We start from the raw sequence: 11,096 nt of genomic DNA on the forward strand, positions 1-11,096 counted from the left end.
CTCTCCTCTTCCTCTCTCCCTCGATGCCCAAAATGCTGAAGGCTCTAACTAAGGAACGGGCTGCCAATCCCCTACAACCAACCTCCACTGGGAGACACCTCGCTCTCCATCCAGCCTGCTGACAGTTGCTGGCAATTTGGTTCAGTAAAAGTGTAAAATGGGGAGTGATATACTTGAAGTAAATATAATGTTTACCAATAGATGTAAACTGATTTACAACAGACAGATGTTTCAACTAAATCAGACAAATGGTTGGGGTCTGATGTTGAAGCTGTAAGAGAAATTGATGAGGCCTAATTGTGAGCAGTTTTGGTACCTACCTACAGGAAAGGTGCCAATAAGATTGAAAGAGTACGGAGGAAATTTACAGGACTGGAGGATGTGACTTATAGGGAAAAGTTGAACAGGTTATTCTCTGCAGCATAAAAGAATGAGGGGAAATTTGATAGAGGTATTCAAAATTTTGAGGGGCAAGTAAATGCAAGCAGGCTTTTTTCACTGAGGTTAGGTGAGATTAGAACTAGAGGGCATGGGTTAAGAGTGAAAGGTGAAACATTTTGGGGGAATTTCTTCACTCACAGGGTGGTGAGAGTGTGGAACGAGCTGCCAGCAGAGGTGGTGGATGCCGGTTTGATTTCAACTTTTAAGAGAAATTTCGATAGGTACATGGATAGGAGTGGTATGGCCCAGGCGCAGGTCAAGGTACGAGGCAATTAACTAATTGTCAGGCTGCATCTTCGAACCCAAGCGCAGAATCACACAGAGACTTGGAAGGGTTACACAAAACTAGGAATTTTAATAACAAAAGGACTTAAACGAAACAGTCGAACTTCAAAGGTCTAGAAGAACTTGGCCAAGCAAAGATCAGGACCACTGAGCCCCAGGTGGTTAGCACTGCCCTTTAAATATACTTCAGAGTACGAAGGAATCTGTGCCCAACTAATTAAATCGCCAGACTCTTGACAAACTTACAAATAACCATTCAGATAAAAGACAAAAGTCCAAGGATACCTAATTAGACAACATTCACCTGCCATCTCCCCATAACCTTTGACACCCATACTAACCAAGAACCAATCAACCTCCGCTTCAAATAGAGCCATCAAATGCACCTGAGAGGTTAACCCTTTCATTCCTGGGATTATTCTCGTGAGCCTCCCCTGGACCCTCTCCCATGCCAGCACATCCTTCCGTAGATAAGGGGCCCAAAACTGCTCACTGCTCATTTTGAAATTTCCACTATCGGGTTTCTTTCACATTGTATTTTATCCCACTCTACTTCATAGAAAGGCCATTCTATCCTTGTATCGATTTACCTGCTTGATATGCCTGCTCCTCAGCTCAGCCATCAGTAATGCCCTGAACTCCACAGTCCTATATTCCCTCACGTTCATCCAACTTCCCTGCTTCATTCAGACTCTGCACCTGCTCCAACCACACTTGCAGAAGAAAGTTCCGCATTCTCTTTACTGAGTTTCCTGCGGGGTTTATTAAAAACTACCTGCCATTTTATCTCTGAATTTTGGGCCTCCAGATTTACCGGTCCTTTTTCTGTTGCCTGCTAGTCAAAGCCATCATCGTCCTCATTATGTGCCATGTCGAATGATGTGGGCAATCACGGTTTTGATCATGATCATTTCTACAGAACTGGTTTGCCATTGCCTTCTGGGCAGTGTCTTTACAAGATGGTTGAACCCATTATTAATACTTGTAGAACATAGAAACATAGAAAACCCACAGCACAATGCAGGCCTTTCAGCCCACAATGCTGTTCCGAACATGTACTTAATTTAGAAATTACTTCAGATTACCCTCTATTTTTCTAAGCTCCATGTACCTATGCAGAAGTCTTTTAAAAGACCCTATTATATCCACCTCCACCACCGTCGCCGGTAGCCCATTCCATGCACACACCACTCTCTGCGTAAAAAAACTTACCCCTGACATCTCTGTACCTATTTCAAAGCACCTTAAAACTGTGCCCTCTCGTGTTAGCCCTCAGAAAAAGCCTCTGTCTATCCACACGATCAATGCCTCTCATCATCTTATACACCTCTATCAGGTCACCTATCATCCTTCATTGTTCCAAGGAGAATAGACCGAGTTCACTCAACCTATTCTCATAAGGCATGCTCCCCAATCCAGGCAACATCCTTGTAAATCTCCTCTGCACCCTTTCTATAGTTTCCTCATCCTTCCTGCAGTGAGGTGACCAGAACTGAGCACAGTACTCCAAGTGGGGTCTGACCAGGGTCCTATACAGCTGTAACATTTGTCATGGACCCCGTGACGGGGATAAAGAACCAGCAGAGATGGAAAACACTTTGGAGTCTCGTATTGCTATAAACTACTAATATTTATTAGTAACTGCACAATACAGTAATATAAATGTAGATAAATCAAACAAGTTAGCAATGATTATATATAAAAGTAAGTGTGGAATATATATGTATGAAAAACCAAGCTTCTTTAAGTCGAGGGGTAAAAAGATACAGTCTTACGATGTTGAGTAAAGTTCAGTTCAGTTCGTGGTATTTATTTGAGTAGTGATGGAGAGAGAGAGAGAGTTGAGTCTTCAGGTGAGCTGATGCCGTTGATCTTCTCGTTGTCCTTCGAAATCCTTTATGTCACCGATTGTGACTTTAACCAGGGGACCGGTTTTCCTGTGGTGGAGCTATCACCCCAGCAAGCGTGGACACATAGACAACTCCCCACCAGTCAACTCCTTCTTCACCGTTGGAAAAGCAATTTGGATCAATCCGCCTGATCGATCCTCCAAAATCCACTTCCTCTGCGGGCACAACAATGCTCATTCAGTGTCCAGATCACGTGTCCTGAGGTCTGTATCATCTGACCTCCCATTTATTTCACCAGGCTGAGAATCACCTGTCATTCAAAGAGTCCCTCCTTCCTTTGTCTGTAAAGGAGTGCAAGCAGGCAACCTGTCCTTGGAAGTAACATCAACAACCAGCCTTTGGTCACCATAGCAACATTCGAGCTGCTCGGTGCTGTCTCCAACTCCAAACTCAGTAGAAATCCAAAGTTAATTCCAATGCCTTAAAGCGACAGTCCACTGTTAATCTTGGTCTCTCTCTCTCTCTTTTCCAAAAGCAACATTTCGGTGGTAAATAACCCTGTCTCTCTCTCCTTTCCAAACAAACCATCAATGATAAATGTCTCTCTCCAAACAGTTAATAGGGGCACTCCTGGATCCCCTCACACATTACTCTTCCAGAGATTGTCTGTCTGAATCTCATAGAATTTTTTGAGGATGTAACTAGTAGAGTGGATAGGGGAGAACCAGAGGATGTGGTATATTTGGATTTTCAAAAGGCTTTTGACAAGGTCCCACACAGGAGATTAGTGTGCAAACTTAAAGCACACGGTATTGGGGGTAAGGTACTGATATGGACAGGGAATTGGTTGGCAGACAGGAAGTAAAGAGTGGGAATAAACGGGACATTTCCAGAATGGCAGGCAGTGACTAGTGGGGTACCGCAAGGTTCAGTGCTAGGACCCCAGTTGTTTACAATATATATTAATGACTTAGATGAGGGAATTAAATGCAGCATCTCCAAGTTTGTGGATGACACGAAGCTGGGCTGCAGTTTTAGCTGTGAGGAGGATGCTAAGAGGATGCAGGGTGACTTGGATAGGTTAGGTGAGTGGGCAAATTCATGGCAGATGCAATTTAATGTGGATAAATGTGAGGTTATCCACTTTGATAGCAAAAACAGGAAAACAGATTATTATCTGAATGGTGGCTGATTAGGAAAAGGGGAGGTGCAACGAGACCTGGGTGTCATTATACACCAGACATTGAAAGTGGGCATGCAGGTACAGCAGGCGGTGAAAAAGGCGAATTGTATGCTGGCATTCATAGCAAGAGGATTCAAGTACAGGAGCAGGGAGGTACTACTGCAGTTGCACAAGACCTTGGTGAGACCACACCTGGAGTATTGTGTGCAGTTTTGGTCCCCTAATCTGAGGAAAGACATCCTTGCCATAGAGGGAGTACAAAGAAGGTTCACCAGATTGATTCCTGGGATGGCAGGATTTTCATATGATGAAAGACTGGATCGACTAGGCTTATACTCGTTGGAATTTAGAAGATTGAGGGGGGATCTTATTGAAACGTATAAAATTCTAAAGGGATTGTTCAGGCTAGATGCAGGAAGATTGTTCCCGATGTTGGGGAAGTCCAGAACAAGGGGTCACAGTTTGACGATAAAGGGGAAGCTTTTTAGGACCGAGATTAGGAAAAACTTCTTCACACAGAGAGTGGTGAATCTGTGGAATCCTCTGCCACAGGAAACAGTTGAGGCCAGTTCATTGGCTATATTTAAGAGGGAGTTAGATATGGCCCTTTTGGCTAAAGGGATCAGGGGGTATGGAGGGAAGGCTGGTACAGGTTTCTGAGTTGGATGATCAGCCATGATCATACTGAATGGTGGTGCAGGCTCGAAGGGCCGAATGACCTACTCCTGCACCTATTTTCTGTGTTTCTATGTTTTAGCGTCAGTGATCGCATAACCAGGACTTGTGATATGCACGAGCTACTCATACGACCATTCACCACCTCCTCCCATGGTTTCATGTGACCCAGTGAAGAAGGGCGGGGTGCGGGCTGAGTTACTGCTATACTTAGCTATGGGTGATCTGCAGGCTAGCTGAGGAAAAGAGCACCTTTGATACAAATGTATCTCCACCCACCACCCAAAGCCATCAATAAACTTATCTAACACCTAATCAAGATAAAAATGTACAACCTGTCCAGTTTTTCCTCTCAATTATGGCATATTTTAAAAGATTTTTCAAAAGAAAAGGTTAGCTTTATTTGTCACATGTACAGAATATTGGAACTCCCAACGCTGTCTGAATATTACCTCTATATATGTTTTCGTAAATCAAGTATAAAGAGAGATTAGTTTTATTTGTCACATGTACATTGTAACATACAGTGACTTGCATCGTTGGCTTCAAATCAAATCAGCGGGATTGTGAGGGGCAGCCTGCAAGTGTCGCCACGCTTCCTGTGCCAATGTAGCATGCCCATAATTCCCTAACCCTGACTCAAGCGACTTTGGAATATGGGAGGTAATCAGAGCTGCCAGAGGAGCTCCACCCAGTGACAGGGAGACAGGGAGAACATACAATCTCCTTACAGACAGTGCTGGAATTTGAAACCCAATCTTACATCTGTTTCTAGCTTCATAAATATTCTCTGTAACTTCCCCTGTGTTCCTGTGTCCTTCAGTAATACCCTCTTTATGTCTTTCTCAGCAACAATGAGAGTTGGGAAACGGTATTTTTCTGTAGCTTGTGATAACTTGCATGAAAGTATACTTGTTGCAATGGAGGATAAGGAAATGGCAGACAAACTGATTGAGTACTTTGCATCCATTTGCACAGTGAAAGACGTTCCAAGTGTCAGGGGTCATGAAGTGTATGAAGTTACCATAACTAGAGAGAAGATTCTTGGGAAACTGAAGGTAGATAAGTCAACTAGACCAGATGTGGTACATACCAGGATTCTGAAAAAGGTGGCTGAAGAGATTATGGAGGCATTAGTAATGATCTTTCAAGAATCACTAGATTCTGGAATGGTTCGGGAAGACTGGAAAACTGAAAATGTCACTCTACTCTTCAAGAAGGGAGAGAGGCAGAAGAAAGGAAACTATAGGCCAATTAGTCTGACCTCAGTGGTTGGGAAGATGTAAGAGTTGATTATAAAGGATAAGTTCTCAAGGTGCTGGAGGCAGATGATAAAATAGGCTGTAGTCAGCATGGTTTTCTCAAGGGAACATCTTGCCTGACAAATCTGTTGGAATTCTTTGAATAAACAAGCTGTATAGAAAAAGGAGAATCGGTTGATGCTGTGTACGTGGATTTTCAGAAGGCCTTTGACAAGGTGCCAGACATGAGGCTGCTTAACAAGCTAGGAGCCCACGGTATTACAGGAAAGATTCCAGCATGGAAAAAGTAGTGGCTGATTGGCCGGAGGTAAATAATGGGAATAAAGGGAGCCTTTTCTGGCTGGCTGCCGGAGGCTAATGGTATTCCACAGGGGTCTGTGTTGGGACCGATTCTTTTTACATCATATGTCAATGATTTTGATGATGGAAGTAATGGCTTTGTTGCAAAGTTTGCAGACAATATGAAGATAGGTGGATGGGGCAGGTAGTTTTGAGGAAGTAGAAGGGCCTAGACAAATTAGGAGAATGGGTAAGGAAATGGCAGATGGAATTCAGTGTCAGGAGGTTTATGGTCATGCATTTTGGTAGATGCAGTGAAAGGATTGACTACTTTCTAAATAAAGAGAAAGTACAAAAAAACTGAGGCATAAAAGGACTTGGGAGTCTTTGTACAGGATTCCCTAATGGTTAATTTTCAGGGTGGGTTTGTGGTGAGGAAGGAAATGCAATGCATTCATTTCAAGAGGACTAGAATATAACAGCAAGGATGTAATGTTGAGACTTTACAAAGCACTGGTGAGGCCTCACTTGGAGTGTTGTGAGCAGTTTTGCTCCCCTTATCTTAGGAAAGATGCTGTTAAAATGGAGAGGTTTCAAAGGAGGTTCTCGAAAATGATTCCAGGATTGAATGACTTGTCATATAAAGACCTTTTTATGGCTCTGGGCATACATTCACAAGAATTCAGAAGAATGAAAGGTGATCTCATTGAAACCTATGGAGTAGTAAAAGTCCTTGATAGAGTGAGTGTACAGAAGATGTTTCCTATGGTGGGAGAGTCTAGGACAAGAATCAGAATCAGGTTTATTATCACCGGCCTGTGTTGTGAAATTTGTTAACCTAGCAGCAGCAGCTCAATGAAATACATAATACTGTACAGAAGCAGGAAGCGAGGTAGTGTTCAATTCAATATCCATTTAGGAATCAGATGGCAGATGGGAAGAAGCTGTTCCTGAATCACTGAGTGTGTGCCTTCAGGCTTCTGTACCTCCTACCTGATGGTAACTGTGAGAAAATGGCATGCTCTGGGTGCTGGAGGTCCTTAATAATGGACGCTTGCTTTCTGAGACATCGCTCCTTGAAGGTGTCCTGGGTACTTTGTAGGCTAGTACCCAAGATGGAGCCGACTAAATTTACAACCCTCTGCAGCTTCTTTCTGTCCTGTGCAGTAGTCCCTCCATACCAGACAGTGATGCAGCCTGTCAGAATGCTCTCCACCGTACATCTGCAGCAGTTTTTGAGTGTATTTGCTGACATACCAAATCTCTTCAAGCTCCTTGTGAAGTATAGTCGCTGTCTTGCCTTCTTTATAACTGCATCGATATGTTGGGACCAGGTTAGGTCCTCAGAGATCTTGACACCCAGAAACTTGAAATTGCTCACTCTCTCCAATTCTGATCCCTCTATAAGGATTGGTATGTGTTCCTTCGACTTACCCTTTCTGAAGTCCGCAATCAGCTCTTTTATCTTACTGATGTTGAGTGCCAGGCTGTTGCTGCGACACTATTCCACTAGTTGGCATATCTCACTCCTGTGCGCCCTCTCATCACCATCTGAGATTCTACCAACAATGGCTGTATCATCAGCAAATTTATAGATGATACTTGAGCTATGCCTAGCCACACAGTCATGGGTATAGAGAGAGTAGAGCAGTGGGCTAAGCACACACCCCTGAGGTTACCAGTGTTGATAGTCAGCAAGGAGATTTAATCACCAGTCAGCACAGATTCAGAGAACACAGCCTCAGAATAGCGGGATGTCCTTTTAGAACAGGGAAGAGGAGGAATTTATGTAGCCATAGAGCAGTGAGTCTGTGGAATTCTTTGCCACAGGCAACTGAGGAGGTCGAGTTTTTATGTACAATCAAGGAAGAGGTTCTTGATTGGTCAGGGCATGAAGGGATACAGGGAGAAGGCAGGAGATTGGGGCTGAGAGGAGCAGATTCGATGGGCCAAATGGCCTAAATCTGCTCCTATATCTTATGGTGTTATGGGAGGTGATCAGTCATTGTCAGTCATTTCTGGGTTTTATGTATCTCAGGAGGAAGCTCGTCAGAAGAGTAGGTAGGATATGGTCCTTATGGAAATACTGCATCAATTTGTAACATGATCCTAAAAATTTATGTTCTCCATTTATAACCAGCTGTTTAATATTTGCAGCATTAACAGAGATGACCAAACAATGTTGGTGATACATGGTACCATACCGTTTGAATATTTCAATTACCCTACTGGATAAGCACAGTTTACAGAAATAAGTTTTCTGGCCTCAATGAAGGTAAAACATGTAGATTTATTTCATTTTCTATCAGATGCTTTGATGATGTAATTAAATGCAAAGATTGGATGATTATTCCAGCACTAATCACACCTGCTGGGAAGCATCAGTATTCCACGAATAGTGAAGGATATCAGACTCCTGAACACACACGACACAGGGGCCAAATACAGCCCAGACATGGGACTGTTAACTCAGATGTGGCATCTGAAAGCCAACTGCACTAAACAAACCATGACACAAGGTTCTGCCATGGTATCCCAGCAGTAAGCATGTCTTTCCCTCCCCCTCAACTTTCCACAGGGATCGCTCCCTATGCAATCCCCTTGTCCACTCGTCCCTCCCCACTGATCTCCCTCCCGGTACTTATCCTTGTAAGTGGAACAAGTGCCACACCTGCCCCTACACCTCCTCCCTCACTACCGTTCAGGGCCCCAAACAGTCCTTCCAGGTGAGGCAGCTCTTCACCTGTGAGTCTGTTAGGATCATTTACTATATCCGATGCTCCTGGTGTGGCCTCCTATATATCGGAGAGGCCTGATGTTGATAGGGAGACTACTTTGCCAAGCACCTATGCTCCATCCACTAGAAAAATTGGGGCCTTCCGGTAGCCACCCATTCCAATTCTGCATTCCATTCCCATTCCAACATGGCAGTCGATGGCCTCCTCTGAAGCTGCAGTGAGGCCACACTCAGGTTGGAGGAGCAACACCTTATATTCCGTCTGGGTAACCTCCAACCTAATGGCATGAACATCGATTTATCAAACTTCCAGTAATGTCCCCCTCCTTCACCATTCCCCAATCCTGTTTCATTCTCTCACCTTGTCTCCTTACCTGCCCATCACCTCCCTCTGGTGCTCCTCCCCCTTCTCTTTCTTCCATGGCCTCCCGTCCTTTCCTATCAGACTCCCCCTTCTCCAGCCCTTTACCTCTTTCACTAATCAACTTCCCAGCTCTCTACTTCAACCCCCTCCCCCTCTCCTAGTTTCACCTCTCACCTACCACCTTGTACTTCTTCCTCCCTTCCCCACCTTCTTACTCTGACTTCTCTTTTTTACCAGTCCTGATGAAAGGTCTCAGCCTGAAACATCGACTGTTTACTCTTTTCCATAAATGCAGTCTGACCTGCTGAGTTCCTCTAGCATTTTGTGTACGTTGTTCTGCCATAGTAGTTGGGCAATTAAAATTCACTTAATGAAATTATATGGAAGAAAAGTGGGTATCAAGATTCCTGCTCCCAATACCACCTCCTCTACACCAATGAGATCCGACATGGGTTGCGGGAACAGATTCTCCGAACCCCTTTGCTCCTGCTGCCATGAGAGATGGGATTTTGCAATGACCACCCATTTCAATTTGACTCCCAGTCCCCATCCTGACATATCGGTCCATGGCCTTCTCTACTGCCATGATGTAGCCACACTTAGAATGGAAGAGCATCAGCTCATATTCCATCTGGGTAGCTTCCAACCTGAAGACATAGACATTGACTTCTCTAACGTCCAGTAATTTCATCCCAGCTCCTCTTATTTCCCATTGCCCTCTCACCACTTCTCCTTACTTGCCCACTAGCTTCCTTTGATTTCTTTCCTTCCTTCCCTTTCTACCATGGTCCACTCCTATTGGATTGCTCCTTCTTCAGCCCTTTAAGTCTTCCACCAATCAATTCCCCACTCCCCTACCAACCTTCCACCTCATCTGGCTTCACCTATCATCTGCCAGCTTATGCTCCTTCCTCCTCCCCCCTCACTCTGGCCTCTTTCCCCTTCCTTTCCAGTTCTGATGAAGTGTCATGGCCTGAAACCTCGGCTGTTTACTCTTTTCCATAGATGCTGCCTGGCCTACTGAGTTCCTCCAGCATTTTGAGTGTGTTACTCCGGTTAACCCCAATCTGCCCCCCACTGGACACACTCCCTGAGTCCCCAGAGCCCACCGGGCCTGAGAGATCCATAAATTCACTGCCTATTTCTCCTATTCTCATCCCTGAATGGCATTCCCTTTATTCTGAGTCTGCAAGCACTGCTCCTAGACCCGTCAGCTAAGGGAAGCATCCTCCCAGCATCCAGCTTGCCGAGCATAGTGATATGTTTGTAATTTTCAGTAAAAGGCAAGGGGTCAACAGTCAATGCCATTCTTTTATGTATTGGACTGAAACCAGTGTGTCTTCTGCTGCTGTCACCCATCCACCAAGGCTTGACATGTTGTGCGTTCAGAGATGCTCTTCTGCACACTGCTGTCGTAACACATGGTTATTTGAGTAACTGTTCCCTTCCCATCAGCTCAAGCCAGTCTGGCTACTCTCCTCTAACAGCCCTCATTAGCATGGGGATTTTGCCCAGAGAACTGCGGCTCTCTGGATTTTTTTTTCTTACACCATTCTCTGTAAACTCTAGAGAGTGTTGTGCATGAAAATCCCAGACAATCAGCAGTTTCTGAGATAATTAAACCACCCCATCTGGCACCAACAGCTATTCCAAAGTCAAAATCAATTAGATCACATTTCTTCCCCACTCTGACAACAACTGAACCCACTGACCATGTCGGCATGCTTTTATGCCACATGATTGACTGATTAGATATTTGCATTAACGAGCAGTGGTACCAAGTGAAGCGGCCGCTGGGTGTAGATGAAAAATCACAGTGGACTTCGTGCTAATACCTGAGGCACATGGCACTTCCCTTCAGAACAGAGATCAGGAGGAATTTCTTTGGCACCGGTTGGTAAATCTGTGGAATTAATTGCCACATATGGCTGTTGAAGCAAGGTCATTGCGTGTATTTAATGCAGAGTTTGTGAGGTCCTCGATTAATTAAGGGCATCAAAGGTTACGGGACAAGGCGAGA

The sequence above is a fragment of the Mobula hypostoma genome, chromosome 5, assembly GCF_963921235.1.
Source record: "Mobula hypostoma chromosome 5, sMobHyp1.1, whole genome shotgun sequence".
Lineage (NCBI taxonomy): Eukaryota > Metazoa > Chordata > Chondrichthyes > Myliobatiformes > Myliobatidae > Mobula > Mobula hypostoma.